Raw genomic sequence first — 26120 nt, 5'->3', positions numbered from 1 at the left:
TTCCTTCCCACTACCAAGAGAACTGTACATACTACTGCCACTGAGTGTTAACGGGAGAGAGAGTTAAAGTTTGCGAATGTGCTGTTACACAAGCAGATGCTTTGAATGGTACCATGCTTCTGGACTGTTTTTGGAGCTGCACTCATTGATGCAAGCAGGGGCTATTCCATCAGACTCCTGACTTGCACTTTGTGACAGTCCAAAAGTTTTAGGGAGTCAGGACCTAGAGGCTGCAGGATTGCTAGGCTCTGACTTGTAACTCCTGTACTAAGATGGCCAGTGCAATTCAGTTTCTGGTCAATGGTAAACTTCAGGATGTTAGTGGGGAATTCAGTGATGTCAAAGAACTTCAAGGACAATGGCTAGATTCTCTTTTGATGGAAATGGCCATTGCCTGGGACTTGAGTGGTGCAAATGTTCTAAATAGGAGATGTTTTATTATTAAGTTGTGTCCCCTCACCCAGTTCTCACCCATAAGTGGAAAATTGCTCCCAGCTTGTACCCTGTCAAGTCCCCTCAGTACCTTACATATTATAATAGGGTCACCCCCATTCTTTGAATCTCTAGGCTCAACCTGTTCAAATTTTCCTTCCAAACAGGAATCAGTTGCTTGAGCCCTCTCTGAACTGCTTTTAATGCAATTTCATCCTTTAAGCAAGGAGACCAAAACTGTACACAGTACTCCAAATCTCAGTAAGGCCCTATGCTGCTGAGACAAAAGTTCCTTATTTTAGTTTTTCATTCCTTTTGGAATTATCATTATTATTTTTATATTAGGATACTTTTTGAGTCTTCTACCATGAAGATGAATACAAAATATTTCTTCAATACATTTGCCCTTTCCTTGTTTCCCACCGTTAATTCCCTAGCCTCATACTGTAAGGCATCAATGTGTACTTTTGCTACTCTCTCTTATTTAGTGTACATGTAAAAGCTTTTATTGTTTGTTTCTACGTTTTTTCTGCAGGGTTGCTGTCAGACTCAAATTTCTTCTTTACTTATTTGTAGTCATCCTTTGTCTTTAGTGCTGTCTGCAACTGAATGACTGTCTTTATTTCTGTCCTTTTACCACTCTTCCTCACCTGACCCTATTTGCTGGTGGTTGTATGCTCTGTCTTTTTCTGATTGCCACTCTTCACATTGCTACCTTACATTATTGTCTTGTCCTTCCTCATTAATTTTATACATCTCTCCATATGTGACATCTTCCTCCCCAAGATATTAATATACAAGTTATTATGGTTAGAAAAGAAAAAGGGTGTTAATAGCTGTTAATTTTTTTTTGATGTCTGAATGTAGAAAGTGGAAACAGCTCGATCAGAGAGAAAGAACTGCTCAATTAATACAGTCAATAAATTCTCTTCATAACGAAATTCTATGTATCTTAGTTTCTGTTTGACTATCGTGGTTAGAATCTATCAATAACTATGTCATTTAAAGTTCTAGTTCTGGAATTCACCAGTATGCAGATCCAACTAGGGTCGAATTTAAAGCATCCCAACAGTACAAGTCCCCCAGCATTGATGCCAGTAGTCCATACCTCAAAATTGATCTCTCCTGCGCCAATATCTGAAGCATGCATTTAAATCTCTGGTCTCATTTAGCCGATGACATTTTGCACATGGCTCAGATATTGTAATGTTTGATGTTCAGATCACGTTCTTTGTTGCATCATAATGTCCAATGCTCAGATAATAGTTTATCAACTCCAAGTTAAAGTTCATCAACCTGTATACACTTACTGCAGACATAGTTACCATGGATCATACTGATGTCCACCAGCTCCCACATGCTAAAATTGCAACTCATCACCTGTCCTGACATTTCTTTAGGGTGTTATGTAACTAATTAGGATTTAAAATTTAGAAATATTACTTAATGAAAGAGGAGGCTCCGTAAACATCCTCATCCTCAATAATGGGAGAACCCAGCATTTCAGAGCAAGAGATAAGGCTGAAACATTTGCATCAATCTTCAGCCAGAAGTGCCAAGTGGTAATCCATCTTGACCTCCTCCAATGGTCCCAGAATCACAGATACCAGTCTTTAGCCAATTTGATTTATTGCTCCTCATGATATCAAGAAATTGTTGGAAGTACTGGACACTGCAACAGCTATGACAACATTCTAGCAATAATACTGAAGACTTGTGCTCCAGAACTTGCCGCATGCCCAGCCAAGCTCTTCCAGTACAGTTAGAACACTGGTACCTACCCAACCACGTGGAAAATTGCCCAGATATGTCCTGTATACAAAAAGCAGGACAAATCCAAACCAGTCAATTACCACCCCATCAGTCTACTCTCAATGATCAATGGGTGGCATGGTGGCACAGTGGTTAGCACTGCTGCCTCACAGCACCAGAGACCCGGGTTCAGTTCCCGCCTCAGGCGACTGTCTGTGTGGAGTTTGCACATTCTCCCCATGTCTGCGTGGGTTTCCTCCAGGTGCTCCGGTTTCCTCCCACAGTCACAAAGATGTGCATGTCAGGTGAATTGACCGTGCTAAATTGCCCGTAGTGTTAGGTGAAGGGGTAAATGTAGGGGTATGGGTGGGTTGCGCTTCTGCTTGGCAGAAGTATAAAAGTTGTGCAAGTTTCCCTCAATATCAAGATGGACCTTGCCAGACTTCTCACAAATTGCCACAAATCTCACCATTGCCCACGTCACTCAGATCCAAAAATTCTGTCTGAGAAAGGGAAACTAAGCTGTAGGAAAACACCATGAGACCAGCCATTTTAACAAACTAAATAAACTCCTATTCAGATATCAAACCTGGACCACATCATCTCTACATATCTGTGAGGCATATGGCACAACACACTGACTCTGTCACCTGCAGAGATTACCAAGCCATTCTCCTCAGATGCTAAGGCAGTCCATAGCCAAATGTAGCAAGACATCAATAAAGTGTGCTAACAAATGGCAAGCTAGAGAGTTATTCCCAATGTCTTGGTCTCAACTAACCTTTAACCCTCAAATAACCTTAATGTAACAGATTATCTGATCATATATTACTGTCTTTTATGGGACTTGCTGTCCATGAATTGGTTTCACATTTCCAGCATTACAATAATAACCATACATCAAAAGTAGTTCAGTGGACAGGATGATTATAAATGTCATTAATCTATACTTTCTAAGTGCCTGATAAATGCAATTGATTTTGATGGGCATCATTGCATTCGCAGGTAAACAAAAACTAAAATACTTATCCCACCCATCGTGATTGCAATTACAACTGTTTTCTGCTTCCATTTACATTTGTGTTTCAGATGCATAGGAGGGCAGAAAAAAAAATTCACACTTTATAGAGTGTGTCACAGACTCAGCTTGGTAATCTAGGGAAACTTTCATGGTTCTTTCCTTCTTGTAATGATTGTCACACTGTCAATCCCATCAATTCTGAGCTTCCACCACTCCTGCCCAATTCTTTAACTCAAGACTTTATTTCCCAAACACTGACCTCCCATAACCCGATCCCTATGCAAACATTTCATTCTGAGATCAATGCAAAAGAATTCAATGCGGTCTTGCACAATTAATCTTAGATGAGGCAATAGGCAAAAATCATAGTTAAGATTCAGCTGCCTTCATCTGAATTTAAACATATCAATGCTGAAATATAATTATAGCAATTTCATATGAAGCTCATCCAAATTCATGCCAATTTACCTCAACTGACAAGATTTCTATTTCCCCATATGGATCAAGTGATAGCTGCCACTAAACTCACATATGAATGTTTTATCACATACATGTTTGACTCAGTCAGCACTGTAAATATCAACTCCACATGAGTTTACCACTTTAATCCAGTCAGACACTCATGAATGTTGGCCTTGCTACTGAAGACTCCTATTCTTGGCCAATACTTGGGAGATTTTACTCTAAATTTATATAGGCAAACCAACATTTTGCAATAATTCAAAATATTACAATTTAACACAACTACATCTACTTAAGTTAATCCATCTGTGAATTAAGTGCAAAGCGTAGCCTTCAGGGGAAGTATGGTCAGAAAGCAAGGCTTTAGGAGCAGTGCGATTTTAAAAAATAAATAGGCAGATAACATAAGATGTAAATTCTCCTATGAAAAAAACAAATAAAGATGATAATTTATATTTGCTTTTCATGACTACTGGATCTCTCAAAATGCTTTACAGTCAATGAAGTAATTCTGAAATGTTGTCACTGTTGTAAGAGTCAATTGTACACAGCCAGATTCCACAAAACAATAATGTAATAATGATCATAAAATTGTATGATATCGTTTGTCTTTCTTTTTCCTTTCATGGAATATGGGCATGAAGTGATGAGGTTTTCCTACCATCCATTTTCACAGTGATCAGATGAGTCTTGAGTTCCTTTGTTCACCTCTCCTGCTCAAAAGTAGTATATAAGAACTATATGAAACTCAAATCTTCTCTTTATCTATAATCTTATTGATATATTTAATTGCCTATATTAAACATCTAAACTTGCAGCAAGTGCAAAAAGCAGATAATGAAATAAGTGTGAGTTTCTCTGCTGGAAAACTGTGAGAGGAAATCTAGCTTACACAGCATCACTACTGATAGGAAGGGTGCACTGCAAAATAATGGGTTTAGATAGAAAGTTTCCATTTAAAAATAGTCACATTTACTGTCACCCAAATTTCCTGTGCTGTTGCAGTGAATGCCTGTGCTTCATGGACAGCAACAACCCAGGTGGCTGTACACATCAAAGATGGCACAGATTTAACCAAGAAGAGATGGAAATGTGTTGCTGGAAAAGCGCAGCAGGTCAGGCAGCATCTAGGGAACAGGAGAATCGACGTTTCGGGCATTAGCCCTTCTTCATAATGTGTTTCCAGCAACACATTTCCATCTCTGATCTCCAGCATCTGCAGACCTCACTTTCTCCTCACAGATTTAACCAAGGCAAATTATGCCATCTCTTCAATGCTCCCTTCACAACATCCCATTCCTTCCCACTCCCTCCACTCCTACCCTCTGCTCCCTGAATATAATGAGAAGGGTGAGGGAATTTAGGATTGAATCATAGAATCATAGAATCCCTACAGGCAGCAGGCCATTTGACCGTTCAAGTCCACATCAACCCTCCAAAGAGCATCCCACCCAGACCCACCCTTTCCTTATAATCCTTCCCATGGTTAACCCACCTAGCCTGCACATCCCTAGACACTATGGGCAATTTAGTATGGCCAATCCACCTAGTCTGCACATCCCTAGACACTATGGGCAATTTAGCATGGCCAATCCACCTAGTCTGCACATCCCTAGACACTATGGGCAATTTAGCATGGCCAATCCACCTAGCCTGCATATCCCTCGACACTATGAGTAATTCAGCATGGCCAATCCATCTAATCTACACATCTTTGGGCTGTAGGAGGAAACCAGAGCGCCTGAAGGAAACCCTCACAGACATGGGGAGAATGTTCAAACTCCACACAATTGTCTGAGGGTGGAATCAAACCCTGGTGCTGTGAGGCACTGTGTTGCCCGTGAGAGGTGTAAGCACAAGCAGCAGCAAATGGTAATGTGCATGGACTGGGGGAAGGGCGAGCAGTGAAGTGAATGGGGGCAGAGGGGTGCAGGAAGAATGGAGGGAGCACTGAGCATGAGGAGGCAGGGAATGGGAAGCACACAACAGGTGCATGTGAGTGATAAAACTGATATACAAAACCATACATACACTAGTTATTTGACTGGGTTCCAAGGTCCTGTTCCTCTTCATTAAAGGATTTACAGTGAATGTATAAACTTTGTAGTTCCTGTATGGTTTCTTCTGTTATTGACATCTCTCTTAGTGGTGTACCGCAAGGATCTGTTTTGATGCCACTGCTGTTTGTTATTTTTATAAATGACCTAAATGACGGCGCAGAAGGATGGATTAGTAAATTTGTGGATGACCTAAGGTCGGTGGAGTTGTGGATAGTGCTGAAGGACATTGCAGGTTACAGATGGACATAGATGAACTGCAGAGCTGGGCTGAGAGGTGGCAAAAGGAGTTTGAAGCGGAAAAGTGTGAGGTGGTTCACTTTGGAAAGAGCAACAGGAATAAAGAGTACTGGACTAATGGTAAGATTCTTGGTAGTGTAGACGAGCAGGGAGATCTCATTGTCCATGTATATAGATCCCTGAAAGTTGCCACCCAGGTTGATAGGAGTGTTAAGAAGGCATACGGTGCGTTAGCTTTTATTGGTAGAGGGATTGAATTTCAGAGCCATGAGGTCATGCTGCAGCTGGACAAAACTCTGGTGCGGCCACACTTGGAGTATTGAGTACAGTTCTGGTCATCACATTAAAGGAAGGATGTGGAAGCTTTGCAAAGGGTTCAGAGGAGATTTACTTGGATGTTGCCTGGTATGGAGGGAAGGTCTTATGAGGAAAGGCTAAGGGACTTGAGGCTGTTTTTATTAGAGAAAAGAAGGTTGAGAGGTGAATTAATTGAGGCATTTAAGACAATTAGAGGGTTAGATAGATTGGACAGTGAGAGCCTTTTTATTTGGATGGTGATGGCTAGCACAAGGGGACGTAGCTTTAAATTGAGGGGTGTTAGATATAGGACAGATGTTAGAGGTAATTTCTTTACTCAGAGGATAATAGGAACATGGAATGCACTGCCTGCAATAGTAGTAGACTCACCAATTTTAAGGGCATTTAAATAGTCATTGGATAAACATCTGAATGAAAGTGAAATAGTGTAGGAATAATGGGCTTCAGATTGGTTCCACAGGTTGGCGCAACATCCTGGACACGATTGGCAATTTAGCATGGCCAATCCACCTAACCTGCATATCCCTGGACACTATGAGTAATTGCATAGCCAATTTAGGGCCAAAAGGCCTGAACTGTACTGTAATATTCTGTGTTCTATGTTCTATATTCTGTGTTCACTCCATTCCACATGTCTCCCATTCCCAATGACCTGCCTCCTGCAGGTCAAGAATAAGACTTTACCTCACACTGCCCTGTAATTCTCTCATCAGAATTTGCAATTACATCCCAGAAAATGCAGTTAGATAGGTTAGGAATGTAGCTGCAGAGGGCTCATATATACATATGAAGTGTACCCAGTGGATAAGAAGGCCAATAAGAATATAGGACACAGGAATACAAGAAAAGGAGTAGAAGGTGGTTGGTTTCCCCTTGGAGCCTGCTGTACCATTTACGAAGATCATGATTAATATTCTACTTCAGCTATACCTTCCTACTCTACTCTAATTTCCCACAATTCCCTTAGTACGCAGAAATCTGTCAATCACTGTCATGAATATATTCAATATGTTCAGAATGTATATTTATATTTAAGAACTAGCTGGAAGATCTGGAAGATTTTGAACTATTTGTATATTCTCTGATTTTGAAAGTTTTTAACATGTGGTCGTGAAGCCAACAGTTTATTGAATGCTGTAAGCCACCTGCTGTCCACTGAAAAACAAGCAACTTTGGAAAGGAGATGAGCAAAGCTTTTAAGAGAAATAAGAAATTCAGTGTATGACTTTAATTGCAGGAGCAACTTGGTTTTAAAGAGATAGGTCTATATGCTAAAGGATTTCTAGCCACAAGAATAAGTTATTTCAAATTATTTTTGAGTTCATTGAAGAAACAAGTTTTATTTTAGATAACAGTAATAAAGAGAAATAATTTGACTATTTTGATATAATAAAACAAGGAACTTGCGGATTCTGGAGATCTGAACCAAGCAAAAACAGAAATTACTGGAGAAACTCAGCAGGTCTGGTGGCATCTGTGGAGAAAAAGCAGAATTAATGTTTCAAGACCCTAGTGTTTCTTCTTCAGAACTCAATTCCCTTAGGACCAAAAATCTGTCAGTTACTGTCATGAATTTATCTTCAGAACATATATTTATATTTCAGAATTCATTTCTGAAGAAGGGCCACTGGACTCGAAACATTTACTGTGCTTTCCCAAAAAAAATCCAGAGAAATAAATATAGCATAACATCTAGGTAACAACAATCGTAACATAATAAGATATAAAACCAATAATTAAGAAATACACAATAAGACAAAGACCAAAGCAAGAGATTAGAAAAATTGCTAATTTTGTAGGAAGGAGAATGGAACTAGGGAAAATATAGAAACAAAGAAAATGTAATAAAGCCAGCATTGGATGTAATACATTTGAACTTTCAAGAGGTCTTCAGTAAGGTACCACACAGCTTCAGAACTAAGGGCAAAACATGTGGTTTCATTGGCAAGGTAGCACAATAGATAAAAAGCTGACTATAAAACAGAAAACAAAGGTTTAAGGGTGTCTACTCAGTTGGCAAAAGTAGGATATAGAGTTCGAAATGTGCTAGGCCCACTGCTGTTGAAGCTCAGCAATGATTTAATGGAGACCTTCAAGATAATTAAGAGTTTGTTGGAATCAACATCAATAAAATATTTCCATCTACGAGAGTTCTAAATTAAAACTTATAAATCCATGACATTCATTAATACAGGCAGTAGGAAATTCAGGAGAAATGTTCTTTTTACCTGGAGGTGGTTAGAATATGGAACCTGCTTTCACACGAAACAGTTGAAGCAAACAGTTGATGCATTTAAGGGGAAACTAAAGAAGGGAGAAGGAATGGAAAGATACACTGATTGAGTTAGACGGATTATGCCAGAAGAAGGATCACGTGGAATATAAATGCCGCAATTTCCACTTGGTTCAAATAACTTGTTTCTGTGCTGTACACTTTAACTAATGTAATCCATGTGGGGATGACAAAAAAATCTGGAATTTACTGGCTAAATGCCTATCTAACTGCTATCAACAATCCCTCTGTTTCATAAAATGCAAAACTATGGAGATGTCACGAAAGGAGATGGTACACTTCGAGGCAGTATATTGGCTGTTACAATAGTAATAATAGAATGCTCTCTCCATGGATGCTGCCTGACCTGCTGTGATCTTTGGCATTTTTTTGTTTTCAGTTCAGATTCCAGCACCTGCAATAATTTGTTTCTGGTACCGATGTGCTATGAATTTAAACGCACTTATCCCACACCAATCTTTGAGTCAAGCATTTACCTCCTGTGCCAATTTGTTCGTGGTTCAAGTAGCCACCTAGAGATTATTGCTTTTTGGTTCTGCTTTTTACTTTAGCTCCTAGCTGCTCATATTCCCTCAGCAGAATTTCATTCTTCTTTCTACTGATATCACTTGTACCTACGTGGGCCATAACAATTGGATCTTCCCCTCCCCCTCCAAGCTCATCTGCAGTCCCCTGACCCATCAGAAGAACTCCCTCCTTCCCCAGTACTGGTGTCCACGTCGCATGAATTTAAACTGTTTATCCCATATCAATCTTTGAGCTACACATTTACATCTTTAAGCTTGTTGACCCTGTAAATTTGCCCTTGGCTTAGCTAGTAACAGGCAGGCAACATAGCCTTGACTCTCGAATCGGGCTACAGAGAACAGAGTCCATTTCCCTGGCTATACTATCCCTGATTGTAATTACAGTTCTCTTTTTAGCCCCCTCTTCAATGGCTCCCCGTACCAGGATACGGTCCGTTTGCCACCTTCCTTCAGCCCTCACTCTCATCTACGCAGGGAGCAAGAATCCCAAACTCGGTAGACAAGCCCAAGGGTCTGTCAGCACTACCTCCTGGATTCCTCTTCCTGCCTCAATCATCGGCACACCCTCTTGTCCCTAATCACTGACCAAATTTGAGGTAGACACAAGAGAGGAGTTCGTGAGGAGCAAGAGAAAAAAAGGGGGAGATAGAAAACAAAGTAACAAAAATTACATTGAGTGTAAATTTTCTTCACATCACGTCTGAGCTCCATTTCTTTCCGAGAGCTTCTAATTGTTAAGCAAAATGCTTCCTTTGAGTCTTTTTTTGTGTTATCAGCTTTAGTTATGTCATATGCCTCAGCCTGAGCTGTTCTTTTCAACCTGCACAGTAAACGGCTGATGCACCAAATCCTCCAGCCAGATTTTATTGCAGATGGAGTGCAATCTTCATTTTTGCTTTAAAAATTTGAACACACAATCAATTAATACTTTTAATTAATTAATAATCAATTAAAACACTTTTAACATTTAGATCTCAGAAATGAGGGTGAGTTAGTTTCCTCTGCTCATAAACTGAGATAAAAATATTGTGAACTTTATAAAACATCATTTAACTCATTTTAAAGAACTAGAGTGGAACCAGATTCTCCAGATTTCTTTATTTATCAGTGTTTCAATGAAAGGTATTAACTTCGTTAAAACCTGGATGAACCACAGATTACCTGAGAAAACCTTTGTTTCATAATCCTTTTCAGGGCTACAGGGTCAGTGGAGCACAAAGCAGCTTTTTGCTGATTACCAAACAGGTGACACTAAGTCTCAACCTTGTGTCCTTATGTGGCTTTTTGTGTTTAATTTGAACAATCCTTGTAAAAGATGTGCCTGCTGAATTAAACCATGTTCTATCAAAAGAAAATAAAGTACTGCGGCATTCACAATATGAAAATTTGATGTGCCTCTAAATACTAACATTGTCAGTGGAAAAATCTACACAGCAAGAGGACTGACTAATTTTACTCCACCAGCATCAGCGTCATAGATAAATATTGACCTGTGACACAGATTTCATCAGCAGCATGTTTGTATTCTATGTGCTGTTTCTCTAATACTTTCACATCATTATTAGCTAATAACCTTGCCAGTAAATGTTACTATGTTACAATCTTCCTCACTTATACTAAACAAAACCTCTCCTTGCCCTCTCACACCCCCACTCCATCACCAGCCAAGAACATCCATGGAAATTAATTGACTCATCTGGCATTTACTCACAGACAACTGAATCGTGGTTCACAGACCCTGAAATTCTTAGGGGATTCTCCTTCTTTCTTACTATAACTGGCAGTAGCCCTCATGGAAATGAGAGAGACAGCTTAAGATTACCATTTTCCATTTCCCTGGAAGACTTTGCTTGTCAGTCTCCAAAAAAAATTATAGTGGGATATTGGAAGATTTGCAAAATTCAAGGCCTCAATGTTTCCGTTATTGTCAGAGAGATAAATGGATGAGCTAGTGCTTAATAAAAAAAGTTGCAATCAACAGGTCCATTTTTGGATGTTTATTTAAAAATCCCAACGAAGGCCATTATCCAGGCTTTTCAGGTAGGAAGAGATTATAGGTAATGTAGATGCAAGGACGTTATATAAATAAGTCTGCAATCATAGAGTTAGAGAAGTATAAACTGAACAGGTTTTAATCAAGATCAAATGTTAGGTAAAAATTGGAATTTTTGGTATACTTCCGAATGCTCAGTCGATTAACTCCTTCAGAAAAGCATCTCTGGTTTGAAACAGTTTGAAGGATAAAGGGATAATTATGACCTGAAGTAGCCAAATATTCCTGAATAATTTCCTCTCATTCTATTATTGAACTCACGAAATACCGACAGTAAGTATTACGAAGTATCTTTATTATCTTGTGTGATCTGGTGAAATTAGACAAATCATTTCCGTAGAAAATTTAAATACATTTGTTTTGAGCCCCTGAAAGGGGAGTTTTTACAATGTCTAATAAGCTTGGCCCTTAGCCTTTCTCTAAGCTCTTTAGGTTCTTATAAAAAGAAAACCTTGCATTTAGAAAGCTCCATTTACTACCTCCAAACTTCCCAAAGTCCTTTTTATTTTGCAGTGTATTTTTGTAGTGTAGTCATTGTTGCAGCAGAGGAAACACACCAAGTTCCAATAAATAACAATGTGAAAATGACTTAAATAATTTATTTTTGTGAGTGATTCAGAGATAATCATTGGCAGGTTACCATAACTCCTCTGCTCTACTTTAAAATAGAGACATGCGATCTTTTATGTCCACCTGACAGTACTGACAGGACCTTGGTTTAGCACCTCAACTGAAAAATGAGAGGTTCAACAGTGCTCTGCACAGCTTTGATTTTCCAGAGTGGGACTTATGATATAATCAGCCAATTAAACTGCACAAAATTGAAAACACTATTGAAGGAAATGGTCATTTGACATGAGCAGACAACAAAATGGTAAATAGTATCAATGTCCAAAGCATTTGGTGTGATTCATATTTGAATATCTTAAAAATCTATTCAATGTATTTGGAATTATGGAGATGTTTGTTGTTTTACTCATTTAGTTGTGCAAAACAATTGCCCAAAGAGAATTTGATGTGAGTCAGGTTGGCATTTAAGCAATTGACAGTCATGGATCATACCCAACATTTTAAAATTCATCAAAATATGGATATTAACATGCACACTGTTTAATAATGCAAAGCAATGCTTGATTTGGTCAAGTACTTTTTAATAGGATCTGGTCTTTTATGGGGAAATAATTTATCCAGTTGCTTTCAGCCTAATTTCAACACTGTGAAAGTGGACAAGTTTTGAATGGGTTAAAATCTTGCCCTGTACTGCAGAACAGTAAACAGATTAGCTGAAACTATATCCCCGAAAGAAGCCATGCTGGTTAGACCAAGGTGGACAGGAAATAACCCAGCCTAATGCACAGTGAGACCCAGCAGATTTTAACACTTTAGTCTGCAAGGGCCCTATCAGTTTCCCATCTGAACCTGCCAGGAAGTGCCTACTGACCAGTCGGAGGCAGCAGAATTCTTTCCTATAAATATTGACCTTCAGTTTTTTTCAGTAAGCCAAATAAGGATATGTTGGCTTTGTTTTTTTAGAATAAATAAATTGTGAGTTCAGTAACAGTTATACATAGCTAAACAAAAAATTTATATTTTTCTCTGGTGCTCCTTAATCCAATAATGCTTTCCTTGGGTGCCATAAATCCAGCAATGTTACAAAATTACAGTTTTATATATAGCGTGATTTGACACAAATCTCCTGTCGAATCTGATTAAGTTCTAATTTAAAGTAGGATTATGTTACAAAAAGTTCAGATGTCTAACACTTGCCTTTTATTTCCAGTAGGTCAAATGAGGCTAACATACTTGTGATTCAAAGCTTAATTTTGTTTCACAATATCCCTTTATTGTAAAAAGCCAGAGATCTTAAAGATAAGCATTTTATTCTCTTTATGCCAGAATAGGTCATTTGAGGCTTTCATTTAATCCACAAGTGTTCACCAGTTAAAAGAAGGCTAGGTTTGTACTATTTTTAATTGTTATGCTTGTTAATAAGGAAATGAGAACAGTACGTTAAGGTTATTTTAGGAGTTGCTAATCTTGCACATATTCAGCAACAACATAACTAAGCATTTGTTTTATCAACATATTTAATGAGAACAGGCCCTAGGTTGTCTGGAAATTGACACGCATCTTTCTCTTTAGATTATTAAGTATGATGATATTTTGGCACCTGATAATATGTCATAGTATGTGACAACCGCAATGAATCCTTTCTCTGTGTGTAATTGAGTCTTTCAAAGCCCTTCTACAGCAGTACAAATCTTGCACTTTCAGGTCCATTTATTAATAATTGTAACTTGTTCTTAAATGTATGTTTTTTTGTCAGACATCCTGTTATCAAAATTCCACTTATATTTTCAAAGTTAGGCACCATCAGAAAGGCTCTTAGCATTAGTCTGAATTCTTTGAACCAGTAGCTTTGAAACGTTTTAGTCAACCACCAGTTTTGATATTTACGTATGGTACATTTTGTTCAAAATCATGCTTTCTTTGGAAGCTACAAGTGTTCATAAATTCCAACATTCCAAGAGAGTTATTTTTTGGTGAAAGAGAAAACATGAAAACTAAACAAGACATTTTAGTTGCTGTGGTCTTAGTTTTTCCTTTATTATTATATTTAAATTTGCTGTAACAAATTTAAACCATCACCATAGGATTATGTGTAAACATCTAGCCAATTAAATCTTTTGGAAATGAGACATCAGAATTTAAGTTTGCCTAGGATATGAAATAAGATTCCAAATGTAGCCACTATCACTTTTATTTGACTTGAATTTATATCCAAGATTTCAAAAAGTCAAACTCAATAATAACAAAGAAGTATGTCAATATTATAGGCATTATCTGACACTTTCATGCTTCTAAGTGAGCCAATATTAGACAGGAACAGTAGTACATTAAAAACAATTTATCAAGATAATATCACCATCAGTTTAACCATTGCAGCAGCATTACTGTTCAGTTCAAGATTACCACAGAATGGGCAGACTGGACACAATATGGAAGCAAATTCATAAATAAAGCACTGAAGCACAGAGCATAAAAGTTTAGTGAGAATGTAATAGCCAATTATAAACTTCCCATCCAAGTCTATGAGACTTATTCAAGGTAAAGATCTTATTACTTTCTTCATCTGGTGACAGCTTAGTCTCAAGCATCCAATCTTCTTCAACAGCATTCATTCAGCATCACGTTGATTTTCACAATAACTCATGATCAATCCTCTTCTCTTCCTGCTGGATTCTGAATTTCTACTTACCCATGAAGTAGCTTTGATTGTAAACTAATGAACTTTGGGAGTTTCAAAATAAGTAAATGATAGTCAACACATATCTGGCATAGTGTGTGAGATGCCCTATCAGAGACACATTCCTAGCACAGGTTACCATGTGTACAGCGCAAATGTTAACAGTGATTGGATTATGATGGCAGCCCACCGTTCTGGCAGGGAGTAGATATCCAGAACTCCTAAACAAGCTGCTCAAGGCTATTTAAGTGGACTTTGTTTTGCTCAAGAGGTCATTCATTTATCATCATCGGTTCATTATCCATTGATTTCCCATCCATCTTGGATGTCCATCTCCTTCACCAAGTTGTTGCAATAAAAGCCACAAAATAATTTCTGTAATATTATCATCCACCAGCACATTCAATTATAGAAACAAAAATAAATAAATAAATCAGCCCTGAGCTTTGCCTGAGCACCCAGCTAATGGATGGCTTTGCCTCTCCTAACGATTTTTTATGCAAAACCAACCTTGTTGGAGGAAGGATTGCTGAGATGCTGTGAGATCACACAAGCTCATTTGTATACTGAGATCCGTACCCATGATGATAAAAATGACAGGCTGCATTGTGTGATTTCCTTTACGCCAGAAATAGTAACAGTAAGGAAAATCTGGGGTATCTATGATTGCTTTTAAAGACATTTGGAAAGGACTTCTAGGAGTATGCATCAATTGTAAATAAACCAATTATAATTTTGCAAAAATAAGAAACTCTAGCTCCATGTGATCTGATGAATTTTGACCTGGAAATAGGAAGGATGTTAAAATTCAAAGGCCACATGAAGACAAACCAAGACAAAGGAGGAAAGCTGGAGAGAGGAGACAGTTAGCAAGCCAAGTCAGACAGCTGAATTCCTGAGCAATCAGAAAGCACATTTAACCTGTTGCTGCCATTGGTTTAACTTACAAGTGATTGGGTGTTCAAAACTACCCTATCTGCATAAAGGTGCTTCTGGTAGATCCACACTACCATGACCAGCAGGGATTGACAATTGAGAAAGCTCAAGAAAAAAATGCCCTATTGTATGGAAGAATAGGGTGAAGCCCTAATTACGTGGATGCTGCTGTCTACAGGGAAATAGCTAAGTCCTTGAAGGAAAGGGTTTAAAATTGCGTACAATGAAGATACAAGCTTGTAAGAACTGTGTGACTGATGGCAGCGTCTTACAAATGGAATAGCTGTCTAGAAGATCCAGGAGATACCATAATGTTTTATCTGACATTCCACATGTAATTTGTACTTCATTTCAACTGTGATAAGTCTGATAATCTGCTTTTTTGCATTGATTCTGATTCATGTTAAAGTAAAAGTCATGAAAAGTGAAATATTGTACAGTAATTTCATCATTTGGGTTTTGTTTTGGACTCTGGATCAACTTGGAGATCATAACAATGGCAACAAAGCCATAACTGTTGTCTGAGCTTTCATTGTAGCACCAAGATATCAGTAGCGGTTGTATTTACTGCACATTTACTGTAGTAACTAGCCACTGCATCGACTCAATATGCCACATGAGGCACATGTCTATGCTAAAAGGGTCTAACAGTTTGAGAATTGTCCTCCACAAATATCAGTAGTTGCTATATAAAATGTTAATTCTAAGAATAAGACAGACTGATTTTGTTAACTAAAGAAATTCAGATTTGATGATATTGAGTTACATCAGAGATAGCTGTATTCTTATTGAGCAGGTTTCCTATCCTCAAAAAAGTAGCATATATAAAATTAGAGTCATGATTTGGAGATGCCGGTGTTGAACTGGGGTGTACAAAGTTAAAAATCACACAACACCAGGTTATAGTCCAACAGGTTTAATTGGAAGCATACTAGCTTTCAGAGCGACTATCAGGTGGTAGTGGAGGGCTCAATCCTAACACAGAATTTATAGCAAAAATTTACAGTCTGATGTAACTGAAATTATACATTGAAAAATTGATTGTCTGTTAAGTCTTTCATCTCTTTGAATACCATGATAGTTTCACTTCTTTCATGTGTAAATCACAAAACAATTTTTTAAAAAGTTGCATTCTCAGGTTAGCTGTTAACAATGGTGATAGCTAGACAATATGTTGAAGGTGTTAGCCCCCTGTGTTCTCTGCCATGATGTTTTGATTGATTCTAATCTAAAAAGTGAGATATCGGAGTTTTACATGAATTCATGCAGTTTTTGAGCAAAGTACAATGTAACCCTGCAAGTACAAATTCACCCCACAAAATATATGTGTGCATGTGGGTCTTTGTCTGTCTGTGTGTGTGTGTTTGTCTGGGTTGGGGGCTGTGAATGTGAGAAAGTGTATGTGTGTGTGTAGTGAGTGTAGAGTGTCTTAAGTCTGTGAGGGGGTGCATGTGTGATTGTGGAAGTGTGTGTGTCTGTAAGGATGTGTGTGGGTGTCGATGTGCGTGTCTGTGTATATTTGTGTCAGTGTGTATGTATGTATAGGAGTGCCTGTGTGTGGGTGGGTGTGAGAGAGTGTGTGTGTGTATAGTGCAATGGTGGTCACCTTATGCGGTGTCCATTCATCCGTTGTCATAGCACAACAATCAACAGACAGGAGTGTTCTCTCCCAGTTGGGGAACACTTCAGTGGTCCAGGACATTCAACCTCGGACCTTCGGGTGACCATCCTCCAAGGCGGACTTCAGGACAGGCAGCAGCGAAAAGTGGCCAAGCAGAGGCTGATAGCTAAGTTCAGTACTCATAGGGAGGACCTCAACCGGGACCCTGGGTTCATGTCACATTACAGGTGACCACCATTGCACTATTCATTGGTCAGAGCAACAAGTATAGGAGTTGGGACATCATGTTACGGCTGTACAGGACATTGCAGAAGCCAATTTTAGAATCCTGCTTACAGTTCTGGTCACCCTGCTGTAAGGAGGAGGTTATTTAACTGGAAAAGGTATAGAAAAAATTTAAAAGGATGTTGCTGGGACTGGACGGTTTGAGTTATAAGAAGAGTCTGGATAGGCTGGGACTTATTTCCCTTCAGCATCAGAGGCTGAAGGGTGATCTTATAGAGGTTTATAATATCACGAGGGGCATAGATAAGGTAAATCGCCAAAGTCTTTTTCCGAGGGTATGGAAATCCAAAAGTAGAGGGCATGGGTTTAAGGTGAAAGGGAAAAGATTTTACATTTTCCTGAGGGGCAACTTTTTCACACAGAGAGTGGTGCCATTATGAAAATGGTGGATGCAGGTACAGTTACAACATTTAAATGACATTTGAACAGATACATGAATTGGATATGGACCAAATGCTGGCAAATGGGACTAGTCCAGTTTAGGATACCTGGTCAGCATGGACAGGTTGGACCGAATGGCCTATTTCTGTGCTGTATGACTCTATAACTACCAAATATGTCATTATTCATAAGATATGTGATGAGGATTGTTTGATTCAACATTGAGAGCAAATATAAAGAATGGCAAAATGAGTTACTTTGTCCATTTGTTTAGCTGATATTCAAATAGAGTATAAAGAGAGTCAGCTGGGTAGCTAGATTGGATGCAAGGAGGTGAAAATCTGTAATGCTGTTAGATAGAGTAATAGAGATGTACCGCATGGAAACAGACCCTTCAGTCCAACCTGTCCATGCCGACCAGATTTCTCTGTGTGGAGTTTGCACATTCTCCCCGTGTCTGTGTGGGTTTCCTCCGGGTGCTCCGGTTTCCTCCCACAATCCAAAAATGTGCAGGGGTTAGGTGAATTGGCCATGCTAAATTGCCCGTAGTGTTAGGTGAAGGGGTAAATGTAGGAGAATGGGTTTGGGTGGGTTACGCTTCGGCGGGTCGGTGTGGACTTGTTGGGCCAAAGGGCCTGTTTCCACACTGTAAGTAATCTAATCATATCCCAAACCAATCTAGTCCCACCTGCCAGCACCCGGCCCATACCCCTCAAACCCTTCCTATTCATATAACCCATCCAAATGCCTCTTAAATGTTGCAATTGTACTCGCCTCCACCACTTCCTCTGGCAACTTATTCGAGACCTGTACCACCTTCTGTGTGAAGGCTCAATATAATTATCACTATACACAGGTTCTAATAAGAAATATGGAATCTGAATTTCAAAGCAGTGCAAGTGATTCTTTATAAAAATGGCCAGAAAATAATTTGCATCAGTGAGCTAAAAGAAATCATGTGATTTTAGCTAAATGACAAGCAAGCTCCAGGGAGATAAATAGGTAAGGTATTTGCTGACTGGAATTTTACAACACAGAGAAACAGACTTTCAGAAGCAAGTTCATTCAGGGAGAAAAGGTCAAAACAGCAGAGATATTGCTAGTTTAGCACTTTCCAATGTCAACATTAGAAATGCAGGTTCCTTTCAGGGTAAACCAAAATATATTTTCTAGTCAATTTGTTCAGAGATGTTACTACACAGCTCTGGAGCAGGTGGAACTTAAACCCAGGCCTCTTGATTCAAAGTAAAGTCATCATAGTTCTAGAGGGACACAGGGCTAGTCTCTCATTAGAGAGAGAGAGAGACAACTGGTGGTGCATTTAACTTTAGGGCTAAAAATGTGTTGCTGGAAAAGCGCAGCAGGTCAGGCAGCATCCAAGGAGCAGGAGAATCGACGTTTCAGGCATGAGCCCTTCTTCAGGAAGGTTCCTGAAGAAGGTTCAGGAAGGTTCCTGAAGAAGGGCTCATGCCTGAAACGTCGATTCTCCTGTTCCTTGGATGCTGCCTGACCTGCTGCGCTTTTCCAGCAACACATTTTCAGCTCTGATCTCCAGCATCTGCAGTCCTCACTTTCTCCATTTAACTTAAGGGTCAAGTTTGGGAAGGTTGGATCTCCAACGCACCCTTAGCTGGTGTGGGAAGTGTACTCCTACTCTACATCGCAATGCAACTGTCCAGCCCAGTGAGTTAACCAGGTTCCTAGATCAAACAAAAACAGCTGCAGAATTGATCAACAGTAGATGATGCTCATTGGCCTTTGTACCCAAGAGCTGTGTCCTCATTACCTTTGCCAGGTGTTGCATGTAATTTGATTCACTGGGAAACGTGGGAGATTTAGTGGTGATAGTTATAGATGAAAAATACCATGGGTGATTTGGTGATGGAAAAGAAAACTGCAGTCGTGTGTAAGAGCACTTCTAGATATTGAAAAAGGATTTAATCCCCTCCTTCTCTCTCCCTGATCCACACTTTTGGCATTCCTGAATTTCCCTTAATAGACTTTGCATGTAAATTAATCAATTAATGTATTGACTGATTTAATGGTAGTTAATAATTGTAAATACCATGGGTGATTTGGTGGTCAGAAAAAGCCATTTTGTTGTAGTAACACATCTGGATGTAAGAATTTTTTTAAAAAGCTGCGTTCTTTAAGGCTTTTTGTGATGTAGTAGTGTTTTCACCTGGGCCAGAAGGCCTAGATTCAAGTCCCATCTACTCCAGAAGTATGCAATAATATCTCTGAACAGGTTGCTTTCAATAAAACTGTTGTGTCCTTCCTGTCTCCCTAGTCTTCTCTTAATCTGAAGGCCTGCAGTGCCTTTGACAGTCTTTGCACATAAACTGATTAATTGAAAATATGGGTGTTTAATGATGGGTGAGTAATAAATGAAAAGTAGCACTGGTGAGAGGGGAAAAGCTGTTTCAGTCGTGTATGAAAGCACCTCTGGATATAACAAAAAAGAGTTGGGTCCTCTTCAGCCCATCTGTTTATTTTGCAGTGATGTGAAGCCCATGGACCAAGCATACATTGGTTATGGGTGGTTGCACTCTCTTTACAGTCATTTCTTAAATATTTTGTTGTGCTTTTGGTCACTCTTCAGTACCACACTCTTGACCTTTGGGCATCCAGACCAGAGTGGGTTAAGCAAGTCAAAGGACCTCTTTGTTGTTGTGCTTTTGGCCTGGGCAAAGTGGCAATGAACAGGTCCAGGCATCAGGCAGTGGAGTTGGGGTTAGAATTGCCAATGTCTGTCCCCCTTCTGCAGTTACATTCATGCATGGCAGTCCTTGAGATGGATCACACCGTATTCACCAACACTCTTAATGCCTTTAGAGACAGGTGGGTAAGAGTGCTTTATCTGCCCTTCCAAATCCATTTTGATTTAATTCCACCAACTGTCTCCCGATGCCTTCCTCACCTTCTATGTTATTGCACTGCCCTTAATAGACTTTGCGAGACAAGTAATTAGAAACACCTAGGATATAGTAATGGTAGATAACAGATGAAAAGTTAGACAGGTGGTTTGGTGGTGAGAAAAATGTTCAGATATGTGCAAGAACACTCCTGGATACAAAACAAGGAAAAGAGAAAGGAAGAGTTGGGTCCTTATTCTTCATGTCATGAGAGTCTGAGTGCCATGCAGGGTGGAATGCTTTATTTCCTCCTCCAACTCCATTTTGATTTAGTCCCCTCCCTATCACCCTACTTTTCCCTCACTTTTGTTGTCATTACACTGCCCCGACAGACTTCGCATGTAATTGGTCACTTCATTACAAACACAAGTGATTCAGTGGTGGAGATAAAAGGGAAAAAAAAGATGATTTGGTGTTGGGAAAAAAGATGCAATGGTGCATAAAACCATCTCTAGATATAGAAAAGATATAGTAATAAAAGAGCTGGGTCCTATTAGGTTCAGGTAGTGGACCTTGAAGAGAGCTATAGCTGCTGTCTGCCTACCCCTCATCCCCATAGCTATGTTCATGCTCGGGTGTCCTTAGAGAGGAAACACACAGTGTCCACCAATACTGTACTCTTTCAGAGAGAGGTGCGCACTCAGGGGCTGGAGTGCATTATTTCCCCCACCAAGTTAAAGGTCCAAACAAAATAACTGAATGTGGGTCAAACTGTACATTTATTCTAAAATAGAACTGAGAATGTAACCTACAAATTACTGTTGTCAATACCAGCAGCTAGCACCTGTTGCAATAAAACCAGAAGACATAGGAGCAGAAATTGGGCCATTCAGCCCATTGAGTTGACTCCACCATTCAAGCATGGCTGTTAAGTTTCTCAACTCCACTCTCCCGCTTTCTCCCTGTAATCTTTGATCCCCTTGACAATCAAGAAGCCATCTACTTCAGTCTTAAATATACTGAATGACCTGCCCTCCACAGCCTTATGTGGCAATGAATTCCATAGATTCACCAATCGCTGGCTAAAGAAGTTTCTCCTTACTTCCCTTCTCAAGGGTGTTCCTTTGTTCTAAGGGTTGCCCTCAGGTCCTTGTCTGTCCTACCAATGGAAACATCTTCCCAACATCTACTCTGTCCAGGCCGTTCAGTATTCTGTAAGTTTCTATTAGAATCCCCCTCATCCTTCTAAACTCCATCAACTATTGACCCAGAGTTCTCAGATATTCCTTATATATGTTAAGCTTTTCGTGAACCTCCTCTGAACACACTCCAGGGCCAGTACATCCTTCCTGAGATGTGGGGCACAAAGCTGTGCACAATACTCCAAACATGGTCTGACCACAGCCTTACTGAGTCTCAGAAATACACCCCTGCTTTTATATTCGAGTTCTCTCAAAATAAATACCATCATTGCATTTGCTTTCCATCTGACTCAACCTGCAAGTTTACCTTAAGCGAATCCTGGACTAGAACTCCCAAATTTCTTTGCACTTCTAACTTTCTCTCTATTTAGAAAAAAATGCATGCCTCTATTCTTCCGACCAAAGTGCATGACCTCACACTTTCCAATATTGTACTCCATCCGCCACTTTCTTGCTCACTCTCCTAAACTGTCCAAATCCTTCTGCAGTCTCCTGCCTCCTCAATGCTATCTGTCTCTCTACCTATCTTTGTATCATCTGCAAACTTAGCTAGAATGCCCTCAGTTCCTTCATATGGATAACAGAACTGAATCCACTTTCGCTGATACTTCAATTCTTTCTTATCTTAAACTTGTTAACAACCTTTATTAAGTAATACACTTGTATGAGCATATTAACTGTTCATCAGTCAGTATCTCTGGAACTCACAGGAATATGGTTGAGAGTGTGGTACTGGAAAAGCACAGCAGGTCAGGCAGCATCCGAGGAGCAGGAGATTCGAAGTTTTGGCATAAGCCATTCTTCATTCCTGATGAAGGGTTTATACCCAAAATGTCGATCCTCCTGCTCCTTGGATGCCGCATGACCTGCTGTGCTTTTGCAGCACCACACTCTCGACTCTGATCTCCAGCATCTGCAGTCCTCACTTTCTCCCACTCACAGGAATATGCCAGAATGTAAAATGCAGATATTGCAAAATCAATTTTATTCAAAATAGTAAATAATTTAGCCAATTGAAATGTACCAGCAATAGTAACGCTCAACCATTTGTTAAGTGGCTAATGAGGCATTTAATGAGATAAAATCTAGCAAATTTTTACTAATGGGGCTACACGGTGCACACATTATTTAATGGCACAATAGAAATTATAAATACTGTATGCTGAAAGCTGGCAAAGCCTTGACTACACAAAGCCCTTCTCCCTAGTATAAATCAGATACCACTCTTGAGATTGAGATTATTGTGAGCAAGAGTGCTCTTTACTATCCATTTGATAAATTCAGTCATTAGCTCCTGGGTACATTTCCATCAAGACCTGGAACACTGCTGCAATTATCGTAAACTGTGAGAAAGAACAAGGTCAGATGAACTGTGAACAAGTGTAATAAAAAGCATGGAAAATCTTGTAAGGTGACGATTCTCAACTATAAATATTCATCATAGTTATAGAGCTTTTACTTATTAAAAAGTAGGAAAAAAATAATAAAGCATGCAAAAATCTTATTTCAATCAAGAGCATTTTAGAAAAAGAATAATTGTCTTTTGTAAATTGTCTACAAGCTCATCACCCCATCACACTCCCTATATTTACCATTCCAAAGACTTAGGTGGAACAGGTTTTAAAGTTTACCACACAGTGCAGTTATAATCCATTAAATGGTGGGCAGAATCTTACAATGGCAACAGGGCTGTTGGCTAGGAAACCATCAAGACCCCCACATTACCAACTTTCAAGAATGCCTGACAGCATGTAGCTGGCCATCCTCCATGGGCGAGGACTGATGGGATAAGTGTCCTGACCACCCAGAGGCCAACATTCCTCTGTACTCAGTGGTGCCACCTAGGTGGCAGTGGCTTCTGCTGTTACTTCACCCATCTGATGCCTCAGGTCAAGGAGTAATCCTGGCACAGATGGGTGATAACAGGAAAGGCATTGTGGGGGCTGGCAGCAAGGTAAGATTGATGCCATTCTACACAATCCCTCTCCCCACACACTGCCCTTTGTCAATTTTCTTAATGATGCATGGAGTGTCTTTGAATGAAGGACTCACTTTGTACCTAAAAACAAACCTGCCAGGGTTTGCAAGGGCCCACTTTGTACCTAAAAACAAACCTGCCAGGGTTCGCAAGTTGTGTTCCTCCCATAGCAGGTCCCCCACCTGCTGCTGAGTTTATACCAGAGGCATTAGGATGAGGTCCTTAAGTTCCTCAATTGGTGGGAGGACTGAATGGTCATCTACGGGCTTTCTTGCAACTACTTCAATCAGGGTGAAGGACCTTCAGAGAGAAAGAAAGAATGCAGAGTTTCATTTCAATATTATAATACATTTAAATGTCACATAATATCATTTTCCATTCACTTAGGATCACTGCTCCACGAGGAACCAGGTGGAGGCACTTTAAGCACCAAGGAGATGGACACTGCAACAGATGTTTGGACCTTGCAATGACAGACTTGGTAATCCTATTCATGAGTCAGATAGATCTTCAGTGATGAAAGGCACTGTAATGATTAAACAGCCAGCCTGACTCACTAATGAAGCTTAAAGAGATTATTTATCATTAGATGCTGAAATTCTTACACTGGGCATCCTTGGAGGTAGTGGTCCATAGGGTGAAATAGTTCTGATCAGACAAATATATAACTGCAACAATGCCTTAGACTGGTTATAGTGTCTAAACTAGTTAAACTCCAGTAATACTCTTAAGCTTTATTGGGAGTCCAAAGGCCTTAGCCATATCAGTCTAGGCCTACACTTTCTGGCCTAATAGAGGTAGAATGGTTCCCTCCACAGAGACAACAGGAAATTCTCCATTATTGACTCCTTACTTTCTTGTTTCTTTTAATTTAATTTTAATCTGACCAAACCACATTTCAAGAAAATATTCAACCTTATTTTGCAATTCACACCCATATTTGAAACCTTGGCAAAACTAAATTGGACAACCCCCAAAATAAGGTAAGAGGATCACAATATGTGATTAATGTACACTATTCAGAGCGAACAAAAAAATAACTTGCTGGAAAAGCTCAGCAGGTCTGGCAGCATCGGTGGAGAAAAAGCAAAGTTAATATTTCAGGTTGACCAGCAAGAGTCAAACCCACCAACACTCCCCAGATTATATTACAATTCCAGACCAGAGTGTCACGTTTATTTTACATGGCTAGAGGTTAATCATTTATTTTAGTTTTTACAGGAAATGAAGTGAGAGTTCCAAGGGACTTTCTAGAGAATAAATCCACAAGATGCCATGGTTTAAATAAACAACAAAATATTTTTCTATTCAATGGTAGGACACTAATAAGGTCTACAATATGTGTGCAGCTAACATTCCAACATTGTGACAATATAGGGAATTACCTAATTGAATATACCACATCAAATAACAAATGCAACCAAGACAGATCCCACAATGTTCTCAGCAATTTCACAGTTGTTTATGGCAGGATAGTTATCAAATCTCAATAAAGTTCACAAAGGATCATAATTCCTCACTTTGCCAATCTGACATTGAAACTCCCAAATGTCACTCCATCATGGACTGCCTCAATGACTCAATCACCTTCCTTTCCTAATACTCATCACACCATTCAGGACAATTTCAGGACAATGGCAACTTGAGATTCTTGCATCTTATTCTCAAGTATAGGACAAAGAGATGAGTGAAGATTGCAGAATTCACTTCTTCAAACATTTCACACAGGAACTACATAAAGTCAACAAAAATGTTTTCAGAGTCTGCAGCTTTCATCAGAAACTTCTTATTCAGAGACTGCATCTGAAGCCACCATCTGAAGCCACCATAAAACTTTCTGCGTTAAAAAGAGAAGAATAGATGAACCTCAGCATTTCCCAGCATTTCCTAATATCACATCTGGCAACATCTCTGGAAAAACAAAAGGGCTATTTTCTGGACTTTCATATAAACATCGAACTTCATCCTCATGCTTCTGTATTGCTGAAGAGGTTTCCAGTCTCCACTGAGTTTCCGGTTCTCTATGTTCTTGAGCAAAAGGTCAAGCATACCAGCTGCTCAATGAAAGACCATTGTGGCCATCCTGTAATGCTGAACAAAGAGAACTTCACTGCTTCAATAAAGACAGTGGGTTCATCTTCATTAGCATTACAAATGAGCTTCACTACAGGACTGGGTGAAGAATTCTGCACACTCTGATTTGGAAGAGTATCAGAGGAAGAATGATGTTCCGCACCAAATACTGAAGAGTCAGGTACCACAGGATTTACTTCTTGAAACTACAAAAATCAGGTGTAATAGTAGCATTTTGTTGGTTCGCCCACTGGCTATGGTTCCTGGTTAGATCTTAAAGAAGAGAGAGGCTTATTTTCTCATAATCTGGCTCATAATGCTGATCAAAGTGCTATCCAATCTTTTCAACATGGAACCTCAGTAGACAAAGCAAGCTGTAAGAAATCT

The 26120-nt window shown here is 39.4% G+C and overlaps 1 long non-coding RNA gene across 1 annotated transcript in view; it reads right to left on the bottom strand.

Moving 5' to 3' along the window:
• Positions 1 to 26120, bottom strand: part of LOC122553517 (uncharacterized) — a 146235-nt gene that overhangs the window by 22720 nt on the left and 97395 nt on the right. Inside the window, exon 4 of the long non-coding RNA XR_006312746.2 lies at positions 23797 to 23960. This is a non-coding gene — a long non-coding RNA (uncharacterized LOC122553517). The remainder of the gene's footprint in view (positions 1 to 23796; positions 23961 to 26120) is intronic.

Source organism: Chiloscyllium plagiosum, unplaced genomic scaffold (genome assembly GCF_037043375.1).
Source record: "Chiloscyllium plagiosum isolate Xiang-an unplaced genomic scaffold, Cpla_swu_hap1 HiC_scaffold_8, whole genome shotgun sequence".
Classification (NCBI taxonomy): Eukaryota; Metazoa; Chordata; class Chondrichthyes; order Orectolobiformes; family Hemiscylliidae; genus Chiloscyllium; species Chiloscyllium plagiosum.
Note: the sequence above shows the minus strand (reverse complement) of the source record. Positions and strands in the feature narration are given on the sequence as shown.